We start from the raw sequence: 25,483 nt of genomic DNA, 5'->3' as shown, positions 1-25,483 counted from the left end.
GAAAATAGTTTCAATAGTAGCTCTCAAAGAGGAATAGGATAAATACTTGGATGAGAAGAAATTGCAGGGATATGGGAAAAGAAATCACTGAATGGGACTAAACTGGATTGCTGTTTGAAAGAGCCAGTGTTGACAGAATGGGTTGACTGGTCTTCTTCTGTGCTGTAATACTCTATGATTCTATGATTGAAAGCACCCCATTTTTATAATTCCTGGACTACCAAACCTGAGCAAGGATCCTTATTACAAATTGATACATGGGGTTTTGTCTAATCAAATACAGTCTCCACCACTTATAGTAGAAGTGTTTAGTATTAGTGTGATTTGCCCACTATTAGCATTGAATGGCTAATTGTGAGAGAACATCTTCCTACAAATTTAACTACTGAAGATTCTGAAATAATGAAATAGTTCTGACTCTTTCTTTGAAGCCTGTACAGTACCCAGCTTTCTGAAATGTGCTAGAGGAGCAAACAAACCGAAAACAGCTGCCTGAAATAGTCGGCTCACTTAAAAGGCCCGATTTTAACGTACTCAAAACCCATTGGGTGAGATTTTAACTCATTCAAAACCACTAGCATAGAGTTAAAATTGGGCCCAAAGTGTTCAAAGTGGCATCTTTGTAATTGATGCCTATGGTAATGGCAAATAGTTAGTGTCATTTGCCTGATATAGGTGATGACCCAGGATAAGTGCAGACACTGTTTATGGGAACGGTTGCTAAAGACTCTAGATTTTTTGTCTCAATCTTAATGAACCCAGAAGAACTGAAGAGCTGATAGAAGATAGATAAATATGCCAGGAAACAAAGCCTTTCTGTAGATTTGATGACATTGCTAAATGTCTGGGGGGAGCCTCAAAATAAGTCACACACATCCATTTATGTACGGGGAGAAGAGACCCAGGGTCTCAGGAATTCCATCCAGAATGTCTTAACAAGCTCCAGTGACTGCAGTTGGAAGGGTTTTCTCCCTACAGACTGGCTGATGTAAAGAGTAAATTTCCAAATGGAACATCCAATGAAATGCCAATTAACATCTTTTTAAACAAGCACTGGAAGGATACTTAAAATTAGAAACAAGCTTCAGGGGGATAAACGCAAGTACAGAAAAGAGATTAGCAAATACTGATGGTAACATGAATGGTTTCTGTGCCTCTGCAACCATGGGAACAGCATGCTGGCTTGGGATGAAGGATGCAAGAATAAATAAGAATAAATTAATTAGGTAAAATGGAGGAAGGTGGGGGCGAGGGTAAACTTTGCAAAATCTTTCCTCATGGCCAGTGAAAAGAATGGAGTTAATAGGATTCAGAGTCATTGCTCATTCCATGCTACTTTAGGTGCTTGCGATTTCCCGTGATGTCGAGCAACACGTCAGATAATTTTTCTCAAGCACGTCAATGGAAATGAGAATGAGACACACAGAGAGCCCATCAACCCTGTTACTTAATTGTCCTGTGACCGATTAGTGAAAAATGGCTGGAGAGTCAGCATTTTTCACCATCTAATCCATCATCGTTTGCACACATGAGCGCATCATTCCTGCTGGGATTTCTGAAACCTCAGATAGAATTGTCTGCGTCAATCATTCTTGGAAAACAAAGAACAAAGAACAAAGAAAATTACAGCACAGGAACAAGCCCTTAGGCCCTCCAAGCCTGCGCCGATCCAGATCCTCTATCTAAACATGTCGCCTATTTTCTAAGGGTCTGTATCTCTTTGCTTCCTGCCCATTCATGTATCTGTCTAGATACATCTCAAAAGACGCTATCGTGCCCGCGTCTACCACCTCCGCTGGCAACGCGTTCCAGGCACCCACCACCCTCTGCGTAAAGAACTTTCCACGCATATCCCTGGACCACTTCCTGTCACAATGCACCTCGATTGGTCTTGAATTTCTAATTTACCACCTAACTTTGCTTGTACTGCTTGCTATTCCTCCAATTAAATTTTTAAAAAGTTACCTCTGGAGTTTTTCCACCCTGACTGGCCTCAGAGATAAATTGCCCTCCGATATTTCACTCTCTCCGTGGTGAACAGTTCAAACATTTCATTTTAAGCTGCTGTCCCTAAGGGTTTTTCTTGTTTTCTCAGCTTTGTCTGCATTCCCCACTTCCCTCCACATGCTCCCACATGTTTCTGTTCAGTTTGCTCATAGATTGGAATGTAAGGGTTATTATGTTTATCTCAACGTGTAAAATTGCCTTTTTGTCATTTTTGGCTTTTGCCACTCTGATATCCTTTCTTCTTATATAATTATTCACAATACAGTAACAGAACTCAGAGGAGGGTTTTAATTATGGAATTCTAAACTATAAATTATATTTATTTACTGAGAAATTCTAAACTATACTCAGAAAAGCAAACAATCAAAACATATCTACAAAAACTCTCATCTAAGTATAACTACCATCAGTTTGATTGAAAGACATTACTTCAAATTGCAGTTATTAACTTCTGCGCCTGGATTTTCAGAGGGCCATGGGGTCGGGACCTAATGCGATGCGATTTGAAAATCGCATTCCCGGAGGTCATCTCTGGAACCCGACACTATCGGGACAGTCTGAAATTTTCAATGTAGGGTGGGGGTGGTGGAGGGAACAGCAAGCCACTTGCCTCCAATTAAGGGCCCATGAAGTCCCATGGACTGTCTCTCCCGTGCCTGTAACTCATTTCCTTGACTATCAGTCTCAAGAAAACAGTGGTCATGGGACAAGGTGTTGCGTCTCCGCCCCTGCTCACACTAAATAACACCCACTACAAGTGGTTAGCAAATTCTGCTACTTGGGTCCACGGTGACGGACAATCTGTCCCTTGATGCAGAGCTCGATATACGCATAGGGAAAGTAGCTACCACATTTGGCCGACTTGCAAAACGCGCATGGCATAACACCAAGCTGACCCTTAGGACCAAGCTCATGGTTTATAAGGCCTGTGTTCTCAGCACCTTGGTGTACGGCAGTGAAAAATGGATGGCTTACAGCTACCAGGAAAGGAACCTCAATAATTTCCATCTTCGTTGTCTGCGGCGCATTGTGGGTATATCCTGGCAGGACAAAATCACAAATGTGGCAGTCCTCTCAAAGGCAGAGCTCCCAAGCATGTTGGCACTGATCAAACAGAGGCGGCTTCGGTGGATCGGACACATCCGCAGGATGGAAGACAGTCGCATACCCAAGGACCCTCTGTATGGTGAGGTAGCTGGGTCCAGATGACCAGTGGGGCTTACAAGCATGACATGCCAGCCCTAAACAGCCTCTGATTTGAAATGTAATCATACGCCTTACTTTTTCTGGGGAGCTGACAGAGCACAAGGGAATCTCGGCAAGACTGGGGATGTGGAGGTCCTGTCGGATTTAACAAAAAGACCTCACTAAAACTTTTTCTTCCATTTCCCACCTGGAAGCCGGCTAGGTTGGGGCCCGTTTGTCTGAAGGCACTGTCATCAATGTTGGGGTGAAGGAAGTGGTGGATGTACAAGAGGCCAGAGTTTGAGGAACAAGGAGATTCTGGAAGTTGCCCAACACCACCCCACCCTTACATAATTATTGCAGGCATATGAAATAAGGGGCTGAAGTTTCAAAACGGGGTCGGGAACTCGACTTCCGGATGATTTCCGGGTCGCGAACCTGTGCCTGAGCTGCGTCGCTAGTGTGACACGATCTTCAAAAGGTAGTGCCCTGATCGGGCAGGAGACGTGCTCGGTGTCCAATTATTGGTGCCGAGTATCTGCAGGAGGCGGCAGCTGCCTACAAAGTGTGAGCGGCAAAGGCAGACGGCAGCTGTGATGGAGCCTGTCGCTGTCTTGCCGGTGAGAGTAGGCAGGCCCTTGCAGGACCAACGGAATAAAGAGGTGAGGCAGTGTTTGCAGAATGAAAAAAAATGTCCTGCATTTGGCCTGGTGCAAGAGGCTGATTGGATGAGGTAAAGGGAATTGAGCATTATGAATTAGTACTGATCAATGACCACAGATTATAAATGATGGTCCACTATGTGAAAAATGAAACACTTGCAATGATATACTATTGGAGGGCATGCTGATGGCGAGAAAGATATACAAATGATATTGGGTGCAAGGAGGATTGAGTGCAGTCTAAACTCTGGCACAGCTCAACCAGTTCAACCAAATGGCGTGTTTCTGTGCTGTAAATTCTATGTAATTATTTAGAGCCTTTATCACATCTCTCAGAAACGTCTCAAAGCATTTTACATACAATGAATTACTGAGTGCAGTGACTGTTATGTAGGCAGACTGATCTGTACATTTATAAGGGAGATTACTGTAATAAAATAGTTTGATCATAATGAAAGCCCTTCATCCAAACTTTCGAGCTAATGGTTTTAATATAAGACCTTCACTACTCCTAGGATATATTTAGATAATCCTGCATTCTTTTTCCCTTAGTCGCTGGCTGCCTCATGACATCTTGAGACTAAGAAAGAGAAATTGAACATGAGTGCCCTTTTTTTGGGGCAGAAAAATCAGCATGGGTGGGGGGACAAATTTTGGGCCACAATCTAACATGCTCCATCTCCCTCAGACGTTCACAGGCGACCACATTGGAAGCCTGCAGCTTCTCGGTGTGTAGCCAAGAGGAGCAGGAATGCTCCAGAAAGATAATGCAGGCCCAGGCTTGCCCCCTTCACTTCACTTCGCGCCTCCCCCTCGCCCCAATATCTATCTGTGGGCCAGCTTGACATCGAAGCCAGCTAAACTTCCTAAGGCCCCAACTAGTGAGCCACTTTCGGATGCCAATTGGCACCCACAGTTCATTTTTTTTTCATGCAGATAAGGCTTAATTTCGATTGGACCTCATCCACCACCCTCCACCTCGCATTTGGATCGCATCAACCATAGTCTAAATTTGTATACAACCTTGGTTAGACCCCACTTGGATGACGGTAAATAGTTCTGGTCTGCATGTTATAAAAATAATATAGACATATTAGAGAAGGTCCAAAAACGATTTGCTAGAATAATATCAGGACTGGGAGGTTATATCTATCATGAAAGATTGAGCAGGCTCAGGCTCTTTTCTCCAGCAAAAAGACTGTGGGGTGACCTGATAGAGGTATTCAAGATTATGAAAGGTTTGATAGGGTAGATGTGGAGAAGATGTTTCCACTTGTAGGGGAGACGAGAACTAAGGTCCATAACTCTAAGATAGTTACTAAATAATCAAACAGAGAATTTGGGAGAAACTTCTTTACCCAGAGAGAGGTGACAATGTGAAAGCACTAGAGGTGACTAGCATAGACGCATTTAAGGGGAAGCTAGGGAAAAAGGAATAAAAAGATAAATTGATGGGCTTAGATGAAGGGTAGTGGGAGGAGCCTCGTGTGGAGCATAAACACCCGCATGGACCTGTTGGGTCGAATGGGCTGCTTCTATGGTATACATACTTTGTAATACATAGTGATATTTCAGTACAAGTTGAATTGTGATCTCATGTGTGATCCAGGCTGAATCCAAAGGGTTGGTGATAGGAAGGACACTCTGTTAGTACAAATGAAGCATTACAATAAGTGAGTGTGTGGAAAAAGTACTCGTACTTTGATCTAGCTTTGAAAATGAAAGCTGGCATTTTCCAGAGATGGCATTCTAAAATAATAACAGGTCAGTATTATCAGTGCTGTTTCATAAAATGAAAATTGCTCTGAAATAACATTTGCTGTTCTTTTAGGTTGACCTCTGTTCAATTTTCTATTGAAAGGTACAAGCTCACTAATCTAGAGAGTAAAGTCAATTCAAATTATAAATGATCAGCCCAGGGGCGTGGTTGTGCTGGAGCAAAATCCATAAATTCATAATTACTTTGCTGTGATATATTATTGAATCGGGATCTGTTTGTACAGCTTTATTTAAAAGCTGTCAATTTGAAAGTCATCACATCACAGCTCGTTAAACCAGGGAAAGGAGCGTTGAAGCTGGCTTTGATTTTCGGCTCGGAAGTGACTTCGTAGAATCTAAAGCCTGAGCTGTAGTGTTTCTGCAAGTCTTTCCCCACGAGTTTCCATTCAAACTCATTTGCATATCATCAAACGCAAAATCTGCCATGAACCAGTGCAATTGGTTCGCGTTCTAAAGCATAATTTTTTAAAAAGTTGCTTTAAAAATTATTCATTGATATATTTAAGAGTACTAATGATGCAGCTACATTAATACTGAAATAAAAGCAAAATATTGCAGATGCTGGAAATCTGAAATAAAAACAAGAAATGCTGCAAACACTCAGCAGGTCTGGCAGCATCTGCGGAGAGAGAAGCAGAGTTAACGTATCAGGTCAGTGACCCTTCATCAGAACTGACAAATCTTAGACATTTAATCGGTTTCAAGCAAATAAAGCAGGGGTGGGGCAAGAGATAACAAAAGGCAAGGTGTTGATAGGACAGAGGGTCCCAGAGAATAACTGACCAGAAGGTCATGGAGCAAAGGCAAAAGGTATGTTAATGGTGCGCTGAAAGACAAAGCATTAGTGCAGAGAGGGTGTTAATTGACAGAAAAATGAACAGCCCTGGCCAAAGCACAAACATGAAAAAAAAACAGTCGGTAGGCACATGGTAAAAAAATGAATGAAACAAACTAAAATAATAAAAAGGAAAAAATAACAAAAAAATATAAAGGGGGGCCTGTCATGCTCTGAAATTATTGGACTCAATGTTCAGTCCAGCAGGCTGTAGTGTGCCTAATCGATAAATGAGATGCTGTTCCTCGAGCTTGCGTTGATGTTCACTGGAACACTGCAGGAAGCCCAGGACAGAGATGTGGGCATGAGAGCAGGGGAGTGTGATGAATTGGCAAGCAACTGGAAGCTTGGAGCATGCTTTCGGACTGAGCAGAGGTATTCCGCAAAGCGGTCACCTAGTCTGCGTTTGGTATACCCAATGTAGAGGAGACTACATTGTGAACAGCGAATACAGTATACTACATTGAAAGAAGTACAAGTAAATTGCTGTTTCACCTGAAAGGAGTGTTTGGGGCGTTGGATAGTGTGGAGAGAGGAGATAAAAGGGCAGGTGTTACACCTCCTGTGATTGCATGGGAAGGTGCTGTGAGAAGGGGATGAGGTGTTGGGGGTAATGGAAGAGTGGACAAGGGTGTCGTGGAGGGAATGATCCCTTCGGAATGCTGACAGGGGAGGGGAGGGGAAGATGCGTTTGGTAGTGGCATCATGCTGGAGGTGGTGGAAATGGAGTAGGATGATCTTTTGGGTGTGGAGGCTGGTGGGGTGGAAAGTGAGAACAAGGGGAACCCTGTCGTGGTTCTGGGAGGGAGGGGAAGGGGTGAGGGTAGAGGTGCGGGAAATGGGCGGGACATTGTTTAGGGCCCTGTCAACCACAGTGGGCGGGAATCCTCGGTTGAGGAAAAAGGAAGACATATCAGAAGCGCTGTCATGGAAAATTGCATCATCAGAGCAGATGCGTCAGAGACAGAGAAACTGGGAGAATGGAATGGAGTCCTTACAGGAGGCAGGGTGTGAAGAAGTGTAGTTGAGGTAGCTATGGTAGTTGGTGGGCTAATAATGAATATTAGTAGACAGCCTATCCCCAGAGATGAAGACAGAGAAATCGAAGAAGGGAAGGGAAGTGGGAGGGACCATGTAAAGGTGAGAGAAGGGCGGAAATTAGAAGCAATGTTGATAATGTTTTCCATTTCGGGTTGGGAGCAGGAAACAGCACCAATACAGTCATCAATGTACTGGAAAAAGAGTTGGGGAAGGGGGCCTGAGTAGGACTGGAACAAGGAAAGTTCGACTTATCCCACAAAAAGACAGGCATAACTAGGACCCATGTGGGTACCCATAGCAACACTTTTTACTTGAAGGAAGTGAGTGGAGTTGAAGGAGAAGTTGTTCAATGTGAGAACAAGTTCAGCCAGGTGGAGGAGGATGGTGGTGGATGGGACTGGGCTGGGCCTCCGTTCAAGAAAAAAGTGGAGAGCCCTCAAACCGTCCTGGTGGGGGATGGAAGTGTAGAGAGAGTGGATGTCCATAGTGAAGATGAGGCGGTTGGGGCCAGGAAACATGGAGTTGCACTGAACGCAATTTGCTCTGAAAAGTCTGGAAGCTTTTGCAGCAGTTATGCCGATATGAGGTCAATGGTGTCAAAAAACTAGTGCAATTGAGCAGAGACTCCAGGCCCTGATGTTAACTTAACTGTTACGACCAGGTGATAAAGGTGTCTTGGGATCCCGCTCATCCTTCACCTGGTCTTACTGTAACAGCGTTTTAAACACATTGTGTTTTTAGCTCTCCCTTGGTGAATCCTTGTTCAGCGCTTTCCAATCATAAGGCAAAGAAACCAGCAAACATGGCTTTCTTAGGTTTAAAGAAGAAAAGTTGAAATTTCTTAAACTTAAACTCTAATTCGGTTAACGCCTGCGGATACACGATGCACCCATGCTAGCATGCATGTGCGATACACACATGCAAATAGAGACAGAAAAGAGCAAAAGAAAACTAAAGTGGAAAAGTTTGAGGCAATATCTGGAGAGTTGTTGTTGCGGTTCTTCGAGCTCACTGTAGAGTCGATGATTTTAGGTAGATCTTGCTTTTCGTTGGGGCCCAGTATTCTTCTTAACCCTTGTTTTCTGTCAGAGACTTTTCTCTCTTGGGGTTCATGTGTCTTCAGTGGATTCAGAAACTTGTGAGAAAGAGATGGGAGCAGACAGGAGAGATCTTCTCAATCCAGTCCTTCTCTCTGAGTTCAAACTGTTTATACAATTCAAAAAAACCCAGGTTGGCAAGCAGGTTAGTCATGTGACTAACTGGTCTAACCACATCTTGGATTACAGCAGTCTCTGAAATTCTCTTCTTACACACAATACCTGGTGAGCAAGGTCCATGGTGGGTTGAATGTGTCAGGGAATGGTCCTTTGTCCTTCCAATCACTGTCTGTTAATATGGAAATGTCTTTCCAGCCACAGCTGATCTGTTTAACAAGTCCTTTCTTCACTCCAGTAACAGTTTAAAATCAATGTTCATGACAAAATTAATGTGCCTCATTCTTGACAGGTGGGTTCTTAGCATGGCACTAACACACCCATTAAGAACAGGCTAGGCACGGATTGGACACTTGATTGACATCGTGCCCAAGTTTACCCTCCATTGGCCTCAGGGTAGGGTTCGTATGATTACTTTTCTCTTTTGGTCAGAATATAAAAGGCGAGGAAATCAAGGCAAGCACTGTCATTATTTTCTAACCTGAAAGAATTTGACATGCAGGCGACAGTTTGTAGCAGGAAGGAAGTAATAACTTTTCACCCAACTTTTATCTTTCTAGCGAGTAGAATTTGACATAAAGAATCAAACAGATTTTTTGTCTTGGGGAGAAAACAAAGGTTTCTTTCCTCCATTGAATTGTTCTGGTGTGGCCTGTAGTTCTCCTGAAAATCCCTGCAGAATGAGCTGATTTATATGGTTTCTACTCCAAAGTCTGCTGTTCAATTATCGAGCATCAAAGAATCTCTAACAGTTTTGCAGGCCTTGCTTCCTTATCTCTCCAACTGGTTGCACAGTTTCTTCTTATCAGTGACTTCAGCCATAATCTTACAAAGGCTCCTTTTCATCTGCCGAACACATAGGTTTCCCTCTCTCAGCATCCTAAATAATATGCACCCTGACTTCAGTCAGGCTGACAGGCTGACAAGAAAGCAAGGGTTCCCTTCCAAGTCTATTATCATAGTCTATAAAACAAGTAACAAAAATGCAAGCTTCCTTCAGCTGTAACTCAGATGTCTGACTCAAACCAATCCAATTCTTGTTGAATGGGTGAGATTAAAATCAGAACATCAAATTCAGGTACTCCTGAACATTAAACTACTACAGGTTATAATCTGCAGTCTTGGCATAAGTGGAACTGCACTATAAGGTTATACAGCAGTATTACTTTCAGTGAGGAGAATGGATAAGAACTGCCACTATTTTTGCTTATACAGCCATAGAGTTAAGAGTCATTTACAACATGAAAGGAGGCCATTTGGCCCATCGAGCCCATGCCAGCTCTCCATGGAGCTATCCAGTTGGCCTCGTTCCCCACCTGGATCCCTGTAGTCCTGCAAGTTTATTTCCTACATGTGCCCATCGAATTTCCTTTTGAAATTATTGATTGTCTCTGCGTCCACCACTCTCATAGGCAGCATGTTCCAGGTCATTACCACTCGCTGCGTCAAAAGGTTCTTCCTCACATTCCCCCTGCACTTCTTGCTCAAAACCTTCAATCTGTGTCCCCGAGTCCTTGTGCCATCAGTTAATGAGAGCAGTTTTTTCTTGTCTAACTTATCTAAGCCTCTCATAATCTTCTATTAAATTTCCCCTCAATCTCCTCTGCTCTAAGGAGAACAACCCCAGCTTTTCCAAGCTAACCTTGTAACTAAAATTCTTCATCCCTGGAACCATTCTGGTAAATCTCCTCTGCACCTTCTCAAGAATTCTCACATCCTTCCTAAAGGGTGATGACCAGAGCTGGGTGCAATACGCTAGTTGGGGCCTAAACAGATCTTTATGAAGTTTCAGCATAACTTCCCTGCTTTTGTACTCTATGCCTGTATTTATCAAGCCCAAGATCTCATATGATTTGCTAACCACTCTCTCAATGTTTCCTGCCACCTTCAAAGATTGATGCACATGCGCCCCCAGGAACTTCTGTTTCTGCACTCTTTGGAACTGTGCCATTAAGTCTATATTGCCTTGCCCTATCCCTCTTGCCAAAATGCATCACCTCACACTTGTCTGTATTGAACTCCACCTCCCACTTCTGTGCCCATTCTGCTAGCCTATCCATGTCTTGTTGCAAGAGGTTCATATTATCCTCGCTGTTTGCTGCACCTCTAAGTTTGGTATCATGGGGCGAATTTTGAAATTCTACTCTGTATTCCAAGATCCAAGTCATTTATGTACAGCAAAAAAAGCAGTGGTCCCAGCAATGGCCCGTGGAGAACAACACTGTCTACCATCCTCCAGTCTGAAAAACAACCATTTATCACGGCTCATCTGGACTAGGTGACTTTTCTTCTCTCAGTATAGCCAGCGTTTCCAGTATCTCCTCCCTCTCAATTTTTATCTTATCCATTACCTCTCCTCTCTCTGCTTCTACCAATATTTGGTCAGATTCCTCTTCCTTAGTTAACACCAATACAAAGTACTCATTAAGTACTCGACCACCTAGAAGGACAAGGGCTGCAGATGTGTGGGAACACCACCACCTGTAAGTTCCCCTCCAAGCCACACACCATCTTGACTTGGAACTATATCGCCGTTCCTTCACGCTGGGTCAAAATCCTGGAACTTCTTTCCTAATCGCACTGTGGGTGTACCTACCCTACATGGACTGCAGCTGTTCAGGAAGGCAGCTCACCACTACCATCTCAACGGCAATTAGGGATGGGCAATAAATGCTGGCTTGGCCAGCAATGCCCACATCCCATGAAATGAATACAAAAAAGTATTCAAGTATTCAAGCCTTGCCCTGTGCCTTTAAGCATTCGCCTCTTTGTCCCTAATAAGCCCCACTCCACCTCTTACTACTTACACGTTGGCAGGGGCTGGCAACGTGTCCGTACATGGATACCAGTGTCTGTGGTAAACAACTTTGAGGACCGTGACTGGTAATTTCACCAATGAGAAATTTCCTATTGGCTTCTTAGGCCGGTTTTTAAAAAAAATCACAAGTGTCAGTTTCACAGCTGAAGCAGAGACAGCTCTTTCTGAACTTCGGAAAGATTTGTTCTTTTCCAGCGGGTCTTTTTAAAGTCTGCTGGAAAACCACGAATCTGTCGCAAGTTTAAAAGTGCTGTTTCTACTCTCAGCAATGGGCAGAGAGTAAGTGAGAGGAGGAGAGAGAGAGTGGGGGAGAGAGAGAGTTGGAGAGAGAGAGAGAGTGGGGATGGGGGAGGCAGAGAGAGGGAGAGAATGGGGAGGGGGACAGAGAGAGCGGGGGATAGAGAGAGAGAGGTGGGGAAGGAGAGTGAGGTGGGGGTACAGAAAGGGGGGAGAAAGAGAGAGGGCGGAACAGAGAGAGAAAGGGGACAGAGAGAGAGGTGCAGAAAGAGAGAGCGAGTGGAGGGCACAGAGAGAGTGAGAAGAAGGCGAGGGAGTGAGAGAGGGGAGAGAGTGTGGGAGAGGGGGGACAGAGAGTGGGGGGGAGAGAGAGAGTGGGGACGGTGGGGTCAGAGAGACAGGGAAAGAATGGGGAGGGGGCAGAGAGAGTGGGGGGACAGAGAGAGAGAGGGACAGAGAGAGAGCTGGGGGACAGAGAGAGAGAGGGGGACAGAGAGAGAGCTGGGGGATAGAGAGCAGCGGGACTCAAAGGGGGGGGGGGGAGACAGAGAGAGTGAGAGGTGAGTGGGACAGAGAGGGGATGACAGAGAGAGAGGGAGAGAATGGTGAGGGGGGGGGAACAGAGGGAGCAGGCTGACAAAGGGAGACATGGGTGGGGGACAGAGAGAGAGAGAGATGGGGGCAGAGGGAGAGAGAGGGAGGACAGAGGGAGCAGGCTGACAGAGAGGGATGTGGGTGGGGGGGGGGGGAACAGAGAGAGAGAGAGAGATGGGGAGACAGAGAGATGTGGGGGACAGAAAGAGAGAAAGAGGTAGGGGACAGAGTGAGAGAGAGATGGGGGCAGAGGGAGAGAGAGGTGAGACAGAGAGAGGGGGACAGAGAGAGAGGTGGTAGGACAGAGAGAGAGAGAGGTGGGGGAACAGAGGGGGGGACAGAGAGTGCGGGGACGACACAGGTGGAGACAACATGGGGGGGGCACAACACAGAAGGGGGAATGGCACAGAGGGGGGAGCAACACAGAGCGTGGGGGATGACACAGAAGGGGGGAACGACACAGAAGTGGGGGGTAACACAGTGAGGGGAAGCAACACAGAGTGGGGAGGGAGCAACACAGAGGGGGACAACACAGAGAGGGAAATACAGAGAGGGGGGACACAGAGATGGAGGGGAGAGAGAGAGAGAGAGACAGAGAGAGAGAGAGGTGGAAGACAGCAATCAAGGTCATTCCTCACAGATAGACATCTATCTGGAATACTAAACAAATGTGCAGGCAGACATGGTTTCACAGGTCGGCGCAACATCGAGGGCCGAAGGGCCTGTACTGCGCTGTAATGTTCTAATTGACAACTTGTGCAAGCAAAAGAATTCCAGGTATCTCACTAAATCAGTGTCTAACATAGTGATGAGAAAGTAAGTCAATAAAGTAGTCTTCTCAGTTAAAGCTTCTTCACAAAAATGCACATTGGTTGCTGCTTTGATTCATAGTAAGATAAATTTTAATGCCTCTATCTTTCCAAAATTGTCTCACCAGTCCCCTATGTAAGACAAAAATTGTAATGTAGCCCCCCATGCAAAAATGTTAGACACCCCTGCTCCAAGCCATTAACCTTGTGCTTTAAAATAACTTAGCAGCGAGGTTATTTTAAAACACAAATTTAAAGGCTTGTGTAATGTAAACTCATTTTTAAATGGCAAAAGTCACTTAGGGAATGTTTCGATTTCTACGCTCTGGCACGCATTACTTTCACTTGGGACACAAGTTTAGTGACATGTTGAAAGTTACTAACCTTTTATTTCTCTATGAATGCACAATTCTGCTGCTATCGATTTGGAATCACATTGTTCCAGAACTGTATTGAGGGGAAAACAGGCAAGAAAATCCATGGAGTCTCCAGAAGTCAGCACTGTATGTTCTTCATGAATACAAGAGTATGGTGTATTGGGACTGAGTGATATTGGTGAAAACAAGATGCTGCTGACCCATATACAATAATTAGTAAATACAAAGTAATGCATAGTTTTAATAAACCTTAATCTATGATGAACTGTCTATGATTCCCTTAACAAAATCCATGCTGCAGTTGCACTTTTAAAAATGATCAGGGAAGACTTAGTAAAAATTTATTCTGTTTCAATGACCATGTTAGAAACAGTCATTAATTGATTTTTTTTGCTGCAAATTGGATTAAAGGACAAGTTTCACAAGTATGTCAAAGATCAGTAACTGTGATGTGCATCGTTTACTATCCAGTTTGAGGGCAGATAACCTAAGTGGCCAATGTCATTTGAAAGTTGTCTGTATCATATAACTGTATCATATTACAAGTGCACCTTTGCTAACAGATTTTGCTTGGACATAAATTGATTAGGCTGGAGTACAATCATACAGATAGTGACTAAACATTTTGTAATTGAATAATACATGCAGTTACAACTGCTGAACGTTTTGCAAAAAATTCTTTTGTTAATAATTAACTTGCCAGAGCTGTATCAGAATCGACAGATATAGACCAAAGTGAATTTGAGACAATCGTTTTATTGCAGGAACTAAAGGGTGCTCTTTATTTGTAATTGTGTTTATCTAATTTTGTCACTAGCTTTGGTGAGCAAATGATGTTTTGTCCATGAGAGATTCTGTTGTTTCTATATTTTAGAGTCCAGGACTTGTTTAAAGCCTGTTAAGATGAATAAACTAGTCTTGGCTACCTACCATAAATCTATATGTCCATTCCTCTCCCACTCTGCTTTTCTGTTTTACATGACTCATCTGAAATACTATCTGTTCCATCATATAAAATTCTCCTGATTTGGAGATTACTGCCCTTTTGTTGACTACCCTGTCTTCATACACGTATTACAAGCAGGTGGAGAAGTTGCATAAACATTGACCATGGGTTAAATTGTCTTGTGACAACAGCAGTGTGAGAAATGGTCCATCTTCCTATTGCTGATTTTTCTACTACCTCACCTCAATAACCACAATAACAATCCTCTCCTTGAGCTCTATGGTTTATTGGATGAATTTGCACTCCTGACACAGTGTGAATCCACAGAGGTCATACGATAAGGTCCAACTACCACCCCATGATATGATGTAGCTATCTCTATTCTATCAACGAAAGTAATTGCATTAGCATTACATACTATTTTGCTTGCTAGCTAACTAATACAGTTGAGCTATTCTCCATTGATATTTGTATGCTTAGCTACTTTATTTATAGGGAGAAATGTGTTTTAAATTGGACTGTGTTTTGATGGCATTAGATTGGCTATGCACTTTATATGCAGATTAATTGCCCCCACATCTGTGGCTAAGTCAATAATTTTGTTAAATGTCTGTGGTACAACATGTTGATGACTATCCCTGCATGTTGGTAGGAGATTTTGAGTTTCCTTTTATGGTGACTGCCATTCTATTCTCATATTCTCTTTTTGCCAGTCTTATTGTCCTCTTCACCTCCCCTCTCAACTTATTGTTTTTGCCCTGGTTCTCACTTGAAGAATTCACCTGACATGCATCATACATTCTCTTTTTTTGTTTCGTCATAATCTCTACCTCTCTCGTCATCCAAGGAGCTCTGTTTTTTGATTCACCGATCTGCAGCCAGCCAGAAGAGGACCATGGACTCCGGGCCTGCATAAAGCTAAGTAGGGTTTTAGGCCTCATCGGGGACAATCGGCGGGGCCCTAGCAAGGGGTTGTGTGGTTCGTTCAGGAAGGCAAGATGGGATGTGCTCCATCTGGGGTGGCATGTGGTGCTGGGGGGCCTTCTTTGGGTTACAGGGTGCCCGATCAGGAGGGCCCCCTCCCATCGGGCCCGCTAGGTTTTACTGGGCAACCTCCACAGATGCTGAAATTCCCAGCTGCCGATGGTAAAATACTAGCGGCAGTGGATTGAGGCCCTTAAGTGGCCAATTAAGGGCTTCAATTGGGCATTTTTAACCCTCCCCACTGCTGGTAAAATGGTAGCAGGGGCAGGTAGGCAATGGGAACGGCACACCACCCCCCCGCCTTCCACTCAATTTTACATCCCCCCCCCCCCATCCCCCCCACACCTCCAGCCTGCTTCCAGGGGTGAGTAAAATTCCGGTCCTCATTTCCCAGCACTAGATCCAGCAATGCCTTCTTTCTAGTTGGGCCGAGAACATACTAATCAAGGAAGTTCTCCTGAAGACAATCCAGAAATTCCTCCCCCTCCTTTCCCTTTACTCTAAAATTATCCCAATCGATATATCGATATTTGGGTAATTAAAGTCCTCGAATATCACCACTCTATAGGTCGTGCACATCTCTGTGATTTCCCTGCAAATTTGCTCCTCTATCTTTCTCTCTCTATTTGGAGGCCTATAGAATACCCCTAGTAGCGCGATCATACCCTTTTTGCTACTTACCTCTAACCAAATGGATTCTGTCCTTGCCCACACAAGGACATCCCCTCTTTCCAGCACTACAATGTCTTCCCTAATCGGTACTGTCACCCCACCTCCCTTTTTCCCTTCTCTATCTTTGATGAACCTTTTCTATTAAGCATTAAGTCCTCACCATTTTTAAGCCATGCTTCCATTATTGCCACTGCATCATATTCCCATACTGCTATTTGTGCTTGTAGCTCTCCAACCATATTCACCACAGTTTGTGCGTTTACATACATGCATTGTAATCCTGTCTTTGACTTCCTTGTAGCCCTTCTCAGTCTGCTCTTATCTAATATGGAACTACTCCCTTCTCTAGTACTGTCCAACACTCACATTATGCATCTTATTACTCTTTTCTACTTCTATATGCTGGTGCCCATTACCCTACTTTTTTTTATTCATTCCTGGGATGTGGGCGTCACTAGCTAGGCCAGCATTTATTGTCCATCCTTAATGGCCGTTGACGAGGTGGTGGTGATCCACCTTCTTAAACTCCTGCAGTCCATGTGAGGTAGGGACACCCATTCTGCTGTTAGGAAGGGAGTTCCCAGATTTTGACCCAGTGACAGCGAAGGAACGGCGTTATAGTTCCAAGTCAGGATGGTGTGTGGCTTGGAGGGGAACTTGCAGGTGCTGTTCCCATGTATTTGTTGCCCTTGTCCTTCTAGGTGATAGAGGTCACGGGTTTGGAAGGTGCTGTCTGAGTAGCCTTGGTGCATTGCATCTTGTAGATGATACACACTGCTGCCATTGTGTGTTGATGGTGGAGGGAGTGAATGTTTGCTGATGGGGTGCCAATCAAGCTTTATCTTGGATGGTGTTGAGCTTCTTGAGTGTTGTTGGAGCTGCACCCATCCAGGCAAGTGGAGAGTATTCATTCCATCACACTCCTGACTTGTGCCTTGTAGGTGGTGGACAGGCTTTGGGGAGTCAGGAGGCGAGTTACTCACCGTAGGATTCCGAGCCTCTAACCTGCTCTTGTAGCCATGGTATTTATATGGCTACTCCAGTTCAGTTTCTGGTCAATGGTAACCCCCAGCATGTTGTTAGGGGATTCAGTGATCATAATACCATTGAATGTCAAGGGGAGATGGTGAGATTCTCTCTTGTTGGAGATGGTCTTTGTCTTGCACTTGTGTGACGTGAATGTAACTTCCCACTTATCAGCCCAAGCCTGGTTGTTGTCCAGGTCTTGTTGCATTTCTATATGGACTGCTTCAGTATTTGAGGAGTCGTGAATGGTGCTGAACATTGTGTAATCATCAGCGAACATCCCCACTTCTGATCTTATGATTGAAGGAAGGTCATTGGTGAAGCAGCTGAAGATGGTTGGGCCTAGGACACTACCCTGAGGAACTCCTGTAGTGATGTCCTGGAGCTGAAATGATTGACCTCCATTGCTCATTTAGTTTAAACCCTCCCCAATCACAGTAGTGAACCTCCCCGCGAGGATATTGGTCCCAAGCTTGTTGAGGTGCAACCCATCTTTTTTTTAGATTAGAGATACAGCACTGAAACAGGCCCTTCGGCCCACCGAGTCTGTGCCGAACATCAACCACCCATTTATACTAATCCTACACTAATCCCATATTCCTACCAAACATCCCCACCTGTCCCTACCTACCTATACTAGTGACAATTTATAATGGCCAATTTACCTATCAACCTGCAAGTCTTTTGGCTTGTGGGAGGAAACCGGAGCACCCGGAGAAAACCCACGCAGACACAGGGAGAACTTGCAAACTCCACACAGGCAGTACCCGGAATCGAACCCGGGTCCCTGGAGCTGTGAGGCTGCGGTGCTAACCACTGCGCCACTGTGCCGCCCTCTACCTTGAATATCTACCTTTTGCCCCAGAGCTGGTCCCAAAGCCCTAAGAATCTGAGGCTCTCCCTTCTGCACCATGCTTCAAGCCATGCAATGATCTTCCTAGTTATACTCTCGTTAGTGTATGGCATTGGGAGTAATCCAAAGATCATTACCTTTGAGGTCCTGCTCTTTAACCTCCTCCCTAGCTCCTGAAAATCTGACTGTAGGTCCTTAATACTGGCCCTTGCGATGTCATTGGTACCAATGTCTACCACAATTTCTGGATCACTCCCTTTATCCTGCAGAATATTCTGCATCCTCCCTGTGATGTCCTTTACCTGGCACCAGGGAGGTAACACACCAGGCGGGACTCACGATGATGGTTACAGAAATGCCTGTCTGCCCTCTGACTATGGAATCTCCTATAATGACTGCATTTCTGCACTTTGCTTCTCCCTCTTGTATTGTCACATGCCCATTGGTGCCCTGGTCTGGACTGCACTCCTTCAGGGTATCGTCACTCCCAGCAGTCTCCAATGCTGAGTACCAGTTTGAGAGTGGCATACACCCTGAAGACTCCTGCACCTCCTGTCTCTTCCTAGTCTTCCGGACGGCCACCCACCTACTATCCTGAACTCTTACTCCCTGTTGGGTGACCACCTTCTAGAAAGTACGATCCAGGAAACTCTCCTGTTCCCTGATGCTCTGCAGTGACTCCAACTGCCCCTCAAGCTTGGAAATCCTGAGCTCGAGCTGAAGCAGCTGGAAACACTTCCTACACACGTGGTCGCCCAAGACATGTGAAGTGCCCTGAAGTTGCCACGTGGCACAGGAATGCAAGCAACAGGTCACAGCTGCCCATCCATGATCTAAAAAAAATACTCCATTCCCTTTTTTAGAATCTAGTTGGTACCTTGTTTAAGCTATTAATTTTAATTAATGCTTCCAGACCTTGTGTTCCTACTCTTAATTAACTCACTGTTATAATCACTCTGATTGAGTTTATTAATTTCCCAGTTCCTAATTTTAAAGAATGTCCTAGTTTAATGAGAGAAAAAGAGAAATACTCACCTATCAATTATTTACCCGCTTCCCTGTGATGTCACATTTTGATATTTGTTTCTTGGTTTCCTCTCACAGTGCTCTCTCATTCTCTCTCTCTCTCCCTCTCTCTTTCCGCTGCTGCTTTATCCCTGTTGTGCTCTCGGACCTTCCGCTGCTCTCACAGTGCTCTCTCTCTCTCCCTGCCACTGCTTTATCCCCACTGTGCTCTCGGCCCTTCCATTGTTCTCGTGGTGTTCTCTCTCTGCCGCTGATTTACAGAGATACAACATTAAAATGTCAAAGTTTATAAAAGGCACGTCAGCCATATTGTCTTGTCCTATCAAGGGTCCCACTATCTATGTCCATCATAAGACTTCCAGTTCTTGACTCAGTCCAACATCCTTGCTCCCTCCCCAAACTCCTCTGTTCTTTTCAATACTGCCCCATTTTCCCAAAACACTCTGCCTCACTTCTAAAAACCTGTCAGCTTTACTTACCCGATTTATTGCCTCAGTGAAATGTTTTGGGACGTTTACTCCATAAAAAGTGCTTTATAATACAAGCTTCTGGTGGTATTGAACAGCAGCTGCTGGTGAGCTGTTTAATTGACTCAGCCATTCTGCCTATATGGAATTGGAATGCATCATTGTCTTGGTGGGAACATTGCCTGCCTTGACATTGTATTCCTGACCCTGGTTGATTTTCAACCGTGAGGTCATTTTCATAAATATGGCCTCCTTCATAGGGTCTGCCTGGAGGGCACGTGGAGGGAGTCTGTGATAGGCCTCGGAGGCCCATCACAATGATATTGTGCTGACAGAAGATGTCTCAACTTTTTAAAATAAGCACCAAAAGAGTTTAAGCTTAGCAATTGCTCTGGGATCAACTACATTGGCTCTTGGACCCATCTATAACCCATGACCAACAATAGACTCCAGCGACAAACAGAAATTTTGGCAACCAGCATTGCTATAGTGCAAATTTGAAAACCCTTTAAACACTAGTCCCAATTTTGGGCATGTGTATTGAGTACCACCCTTCACTTTAGTGGGAAATCGGAGCAGCGTAAAAATGCTGGGAAGTCACAGATCACATTCTCAACTCATTCCAGTTCACAATTCCACATGGAATTGGGTAAAGGAAGGGCAAGTAATCCCAGCCATTATGCATCACGAGTAACCATGGTGTCCTACAACTTACCCAGTCATTTTAAGGGCAACTTAAGGACAGAAAGTGGTTGGATTTGTTACAATGTTTTTTCCCTTCATTCCCTCCTCTAGGAATCAGAATGGCTATAATTTGGGGACGATGTTGCACGATCCACTGGCTGGGACGAGAATGGATGAACCCAGAGACCTTTCCTCATCTACGTTCATATTCATATCTTCCTTTTCATGGTTTGACTTTGAACGCTGGAAATCATGTTTAATTCGAATAGCGTCTCAGAATTCAATTAGAAAACAATTGTTTTTAGATGAAATTAATTTTAATTGCTTTAATAAATGTTTCTCTTGAAATAAAATGATGAAGCAATCACTATAGCAGCTCATCCAGGAAATAATTTCATCAATTATTATCTTATTAAAAATATGTTTCTTCTGAGTACACTGAGAAAATTTAATTTAATGTAAACTTCATTAAAATAATTGAAATGCTTTACTTAATTTAAAATCTAATTTGTGAGGTGAAGCATTTGGGCACAGGAGTCATTCAGCAGGGGTGTGGATTGGCGAATCAGACACTGAATTTTATAGTGATCACATAAATAATTTGCCATTATAATACTGCTTGTCAGAAGTTGGAATGGTGATTCCTGCCGTAGCAGTTTTGAAACAAACTGGCATCTCTGATTCAGACACTCAAGGTTGTTGATAATACACCTTTAACACCAAATGTTAACCACTGGTGGAAGGGTGATGGTTATAGGAACTTAGGAACAGGAGTACGCCATTCTGCATTCAATTATATCACAAGCCATCTGTTTCTTAATTCCCTCTATCTGCCTTGTTTCCATACCTTTAATGCCTTCAGCTAACAAAAATTGCATAATTAGTGACCTGGGCAATGAAGGTTCATTCTGCGATTAAATTTGATATTGCACTGATGTAGCTGTGTCCTGACCCGCATACATGATCAAGCAAGACTAAGGGCGTAAAAACCATTCTTCACAGTTAAAGGGAGAGTGGAATGAAAAGGAATCTTCTGCTCTGTGGCTGATTTGAGATGAGAGGACAGTCAATGATAATCACTTTAAGAAGGGAGGGAGAGAGAAAACAGGGAATTACAGACCTGTTAGCCTTACATCAGTAGTAGTGGAAATGCTAGAATCTATTCTAAAGGATGTGATAAATGGACACTTGGATAATAATGATCTGATTGGGCATAGTGAACATGGATTTATGAATGGGAAATCATGTTTGACGAACCTGTTGGAGCTTTTTGAGGATCTTACTAACAGAATTGATAAAGGGGAGTTGGTGGACATGGTATACTTGGATTTTCAGAAGGCTTTTGATAAAGTCCCCCACACTAGGTTGTTTCACAAAATTAAAGCACATGGGATAGGAGGTAATATACTGGCATGGATTAAGGATTGGTTAATAGGCAAAAAGCAAAGAATTGGAATAAATGGGTCATTCTTGCATTGGCAAGCTGTGACTAGTGGGGTACTGCACGGAACAGTGCTTGGACCCCAGCTGTTCACAATATATATCAGTGATTTGGATGTGGGACCAAATGTAGTATTTCCAAGATTGCGAATGACAAAACTAGGTGGGAATGTGTGCTGTGAGGAAGGTGTAAAGCGGCTTCAAGGGGATTTCGACAGACTTAGTGAGTGGGTAAGAATGCGGCAGTTGGAATAGAATGTGGAAAAATGTGAGGTTATCCATTTTGGTAGGAGGAATAGATGTGCTGAGTATTTCTTAAATGGTAAGAGATCAGAAAGTGTAGATGTACAAAGGGACTTGGGTGTCCTTGTCAATAAGTCACTGAAAGCTAACATGGAGGTGCAGCAAACAATTAGGAAGGCTAATGGCATGTTAGCCTTTATCGCAAGAGGATTTGAGTACAGGAGTAGTGAAGTCTTGTTTCAATTGCATAGAACCTTGGTTAGACCCCACCTGGAGTCTTGTGTGCAGGTTTGGACCCCTTACCCTTAGGAAGGATATTATTGCCATAGAGGGAGTGCAACGAAGGCTCACCAGACTTGTTCCCGGGATGGCGGGACTGTCCTATGAAGAGCGATTGGGGAAACTGGGCCTGTATTCTCTAGAGTTTCGAAGAATGAGAGGTGATCTCATTGAAACCTACAAAATACTGAAAGGGATAGACAGGGTAGATGCAGGTAAGATGTTTCCCCTGGTCGGGGAGGCTAGAACCTGGGGACACAATTTCAAAATAAGGGGGAAGCCACTTAGATGAGGAGAAATTTCTTTACTCAGAAGGATGTGAATCTTTGGAATTCTCTGCGCCAGAGGGCTGTGGAAGCTCAGTCATTGAGCATGTTTAAAGCAGAGATTGACAGATTTCTAAATACAAATGACCTAAGGGGATATGGGGATAGTGTGGGAAAAAGACATTGAAGTGGAAGATCAGCCGTGATCATATTGAATGGCGGGACAGGCTTGATGGGCTGAATGGCCTACTCCTGCTCCTATGTTCCTGTGATTCCTATGATTCCTAAAGTCTATAGGTCTATCCGCCTTTCATAACACATACTGGGAAGGGCAGAGCTTCAAGTCTGAGTGCTGAGTGTACAGGAGTGCTAAAACTTTTGAGCCGCTGGAGCAGTTGGCATTGTTTGATATTCTGGGGCCGGCTGCATTACCAATTTAGGTTGAGCTCACTTTGATTCATTCTATGGAGGATGGAGTTAAAGAGGCCTGCCAAAGCCACATGTTGAATTATTTCTAAGGGGTTGGGAGGAGCTGCAGTGCTCCTGCAATTAAAAGATTTCTATTCATTTGTTTAAAGCAGCTTCTAAAACCTTGAAAGAAAAGTTCTCTGATTTGGAGAAGTTTGAGAAAAGATTGGATAGAGGTGTTAAAAATTATGTGGGATCTGGACAGGGTAGATAGGGAGAAACTGTTCCCACTGGCGGAAGGTTGAGAACCAGAGGACACCGATTTAAGGTGAATAGCACAAGAACCAAGGTGGCACGAGGGAAAACATTTTTTACCCAGTGAGTGGTTAGGATCTGGAATGCACTGCCAGAGAGTGTTGTGGAGGCAGGTTCAATCAAGGCATTCAAAAGAGAATTGGATAATTATCTGAAGAGAGAACATTTTCAGGGCTAGGCGGAAAGGGTGGAGGAGTGGCACTAAGCAAGTTTCTCTTGCAGAGAGCTGGCACGGACATGACAGGCCGAATGACCTCCTTCTGTGCTGTAAGCTTTCTATGACACTATATCTAAAATGATCGTGGGGTTTCGAGTGGTACAGTGTGGCAGCAGCAGCCTCTCTTATCAAGCGCTTTCTACTGTTGGATAGTGCATGTCTGTGAAAACAGATTAGCATCTGATTATGATACTCCTGTTTGAACAAATAGCTTGCCAATTCTCAATTTTCACAAATAACGAACGGATGCTTGGCGCTGTCGCAAAGAGATGTTGGCAGCGCCAGCACAACTGTGGAATGACCTTCAGGAAAGAAAGCTGAAAAATAAAGGAGCAATGTGCTTCATGTTTGTTAAGTTGAATCCGTCCACAGGATCACGACAGAATGTTTCAATGAACAACAATACACTGGCCAATAACGAGCCTAGACAATTATTGTTTTATTGCAAGATTTTTGACCAGGGGACCACTGTAGCTGAACCCAGCACTGTCTTCACTGCATGTTCCCACACGTGACCTTTCCAACTTGGAGTCACTGAATAATGATCAGGATTGACAGTCGTGGCTGACTTTTCACTGCCTTACTCTGCCGAGCACCCATGCTGCCAACCTGACGGAGATCGGCAAGCAGAGCGCAGAGGGGATTGAACCTGGGGCCATCTAATTTTCTGACTCGTATACATTGCATTTACCACCAGGGAAGCCCTTAGTAAGCCCAGACTCCCAACAGATCCGGTCACAGGAAACAGATTTGTTATAGTTGGTCAAAAGCGTGCAGTCTGCCCTCAGAAAAATGAAGAATAAGGAGAGTGGTAGGAGTGTTACACAACATAAAATTAATTACAGAATGATGTTTTCTTTCAAAAATATACATGCAGAGTTGAAGGGTTTTTGGTAATAGATACATAAGACCAACAACTTTATTACTAACACTACCAGTTGATGAGTACGATTCCTTTAAATTTGCAAATATTACCCTTAACACAAGCTCTACTTGAGTGAGTATTTATGTTCTATTCTTATGTTGTTTACATGATATCACTGCTTTCACAGTCTATATCAGAGCACTGGAAACCCCACTTATGCAGCATTGTTGCCTATTTGTGTTTGTCATGTTATTTGTCCAAATATATCAATTTTAGCTTTGTTCACGTTCTTTTGCACATAAATGTTTAAGAAGTTTAAACATCAGTGTATGCCCGGCATATTGTGCCCATGCGGACTGCCAACCTTCAGAGAGTCTATTCATTATCAATGGAACTGACAACAGTGCCCCCTAAAGGAAATGGTGTCAGCCATTGGCATCATGCAGACACTCAATGGAAAATCTTCATCCTGATATAGAATTACCATTGCCGATTTGTTCTCAATATATGGGCATAGTTGACGAGGCCGCATTTGTTGCCCATCTCCAGTTGCCCTGCTGGTGATGGGAAACATGCTTCAGCAAGTGTTTGTATAACTGAGTAGCTTGCTAGGCCGCCTTAGAGGGCATTAAGAGACAATCGCATCGAATAACATGGAGACTGAAGAGGGGTAACAGGTTGCCTTCCTTAAAGGAGATTAGGAAGCCAGTTGGGTTTTTGCACCAATCAACAACCATGTCGCCAAGCCAAAAATCACTGCTTTAATTCCATTCAAGTTAAAAGTGTGCCATGGCAATAATTCAACTGACAACCTCTGGGCCACTAGTCCAGTACCACAGGCACTACACTATCATACTCTGTATTGGGGGGCTGAAAGTTTGATATTTTTTTATGACACTACTTTCTCTGCTATTTTGGTGATAACGTTAACCATTAAATGGGCTAGCACACTCAGTAATAGAGCAGACAAAGGATCACTATTTGAATGCGTTAAGAGTAGCTGAGGCGACTAGCATAGATGCATTTAAGGGCAAGTTGGCTAAGTACATCAGGGAGAAAGGAATAGAAGGGCATGTTGATGGGGTGAGATGAAGTAGGATGGGAAGAGGCTCATGTGGAGTATAAACATTAGCAGGGACCAATTAAGCGGAGACGTGGATATCACAGGGGCAGGAATGAATGTTGGATGTTCCGGGGTTTAGATGTTTCAAAAGGAATAGGGAGGGAGGTAAAA

At 43.9% G+C, this 25,483-nt stretch overlaps 1 long non-coding RNA gene across 1 annotated transcript in view; it reads left to right on the top strand.

Annotated features, from left to right (window-relative positions):
• LOC137380966 (uncharacterized) overlaps nt 1-20,410 on the top strand; it is a 71,473-nt gene extending 51,063 nt beyond the window's left edge. Inside the window, exon 3 of the long non-coding RNA XR_010977097.1 lies at nt 20,328-20,410. This is a non-coding gene — a long non-coding RNA (uncharacterized lncRNA). The remainder of the gene's footprint in view (nt 1-20,327) is intronic.
• The last annotated feature ends 5,073 nt before the right edge of the window (nt 20,411-25,483 follow it).

The sequence above is a fragment of the Heterodontus francisci genome, chromosome 20 (genome assembly GCF_036365525.1).
Source record: "Heterodontus francisci isolate sHetFra1 chromosome 20, sHetFra1.hap1, whole genome shotgun sequence".
In the NCBI taxonomy this organism is placed as follows: Eukaryota; Metazoa; Chordata; class Chondrichthyes; order Heterodontiformes; family Heterodontidae; genus Heterodontus; species Heterodontus francisci.
This window is presented reverse-complemented; position numbering and strand designations above follow the sequence as displayed.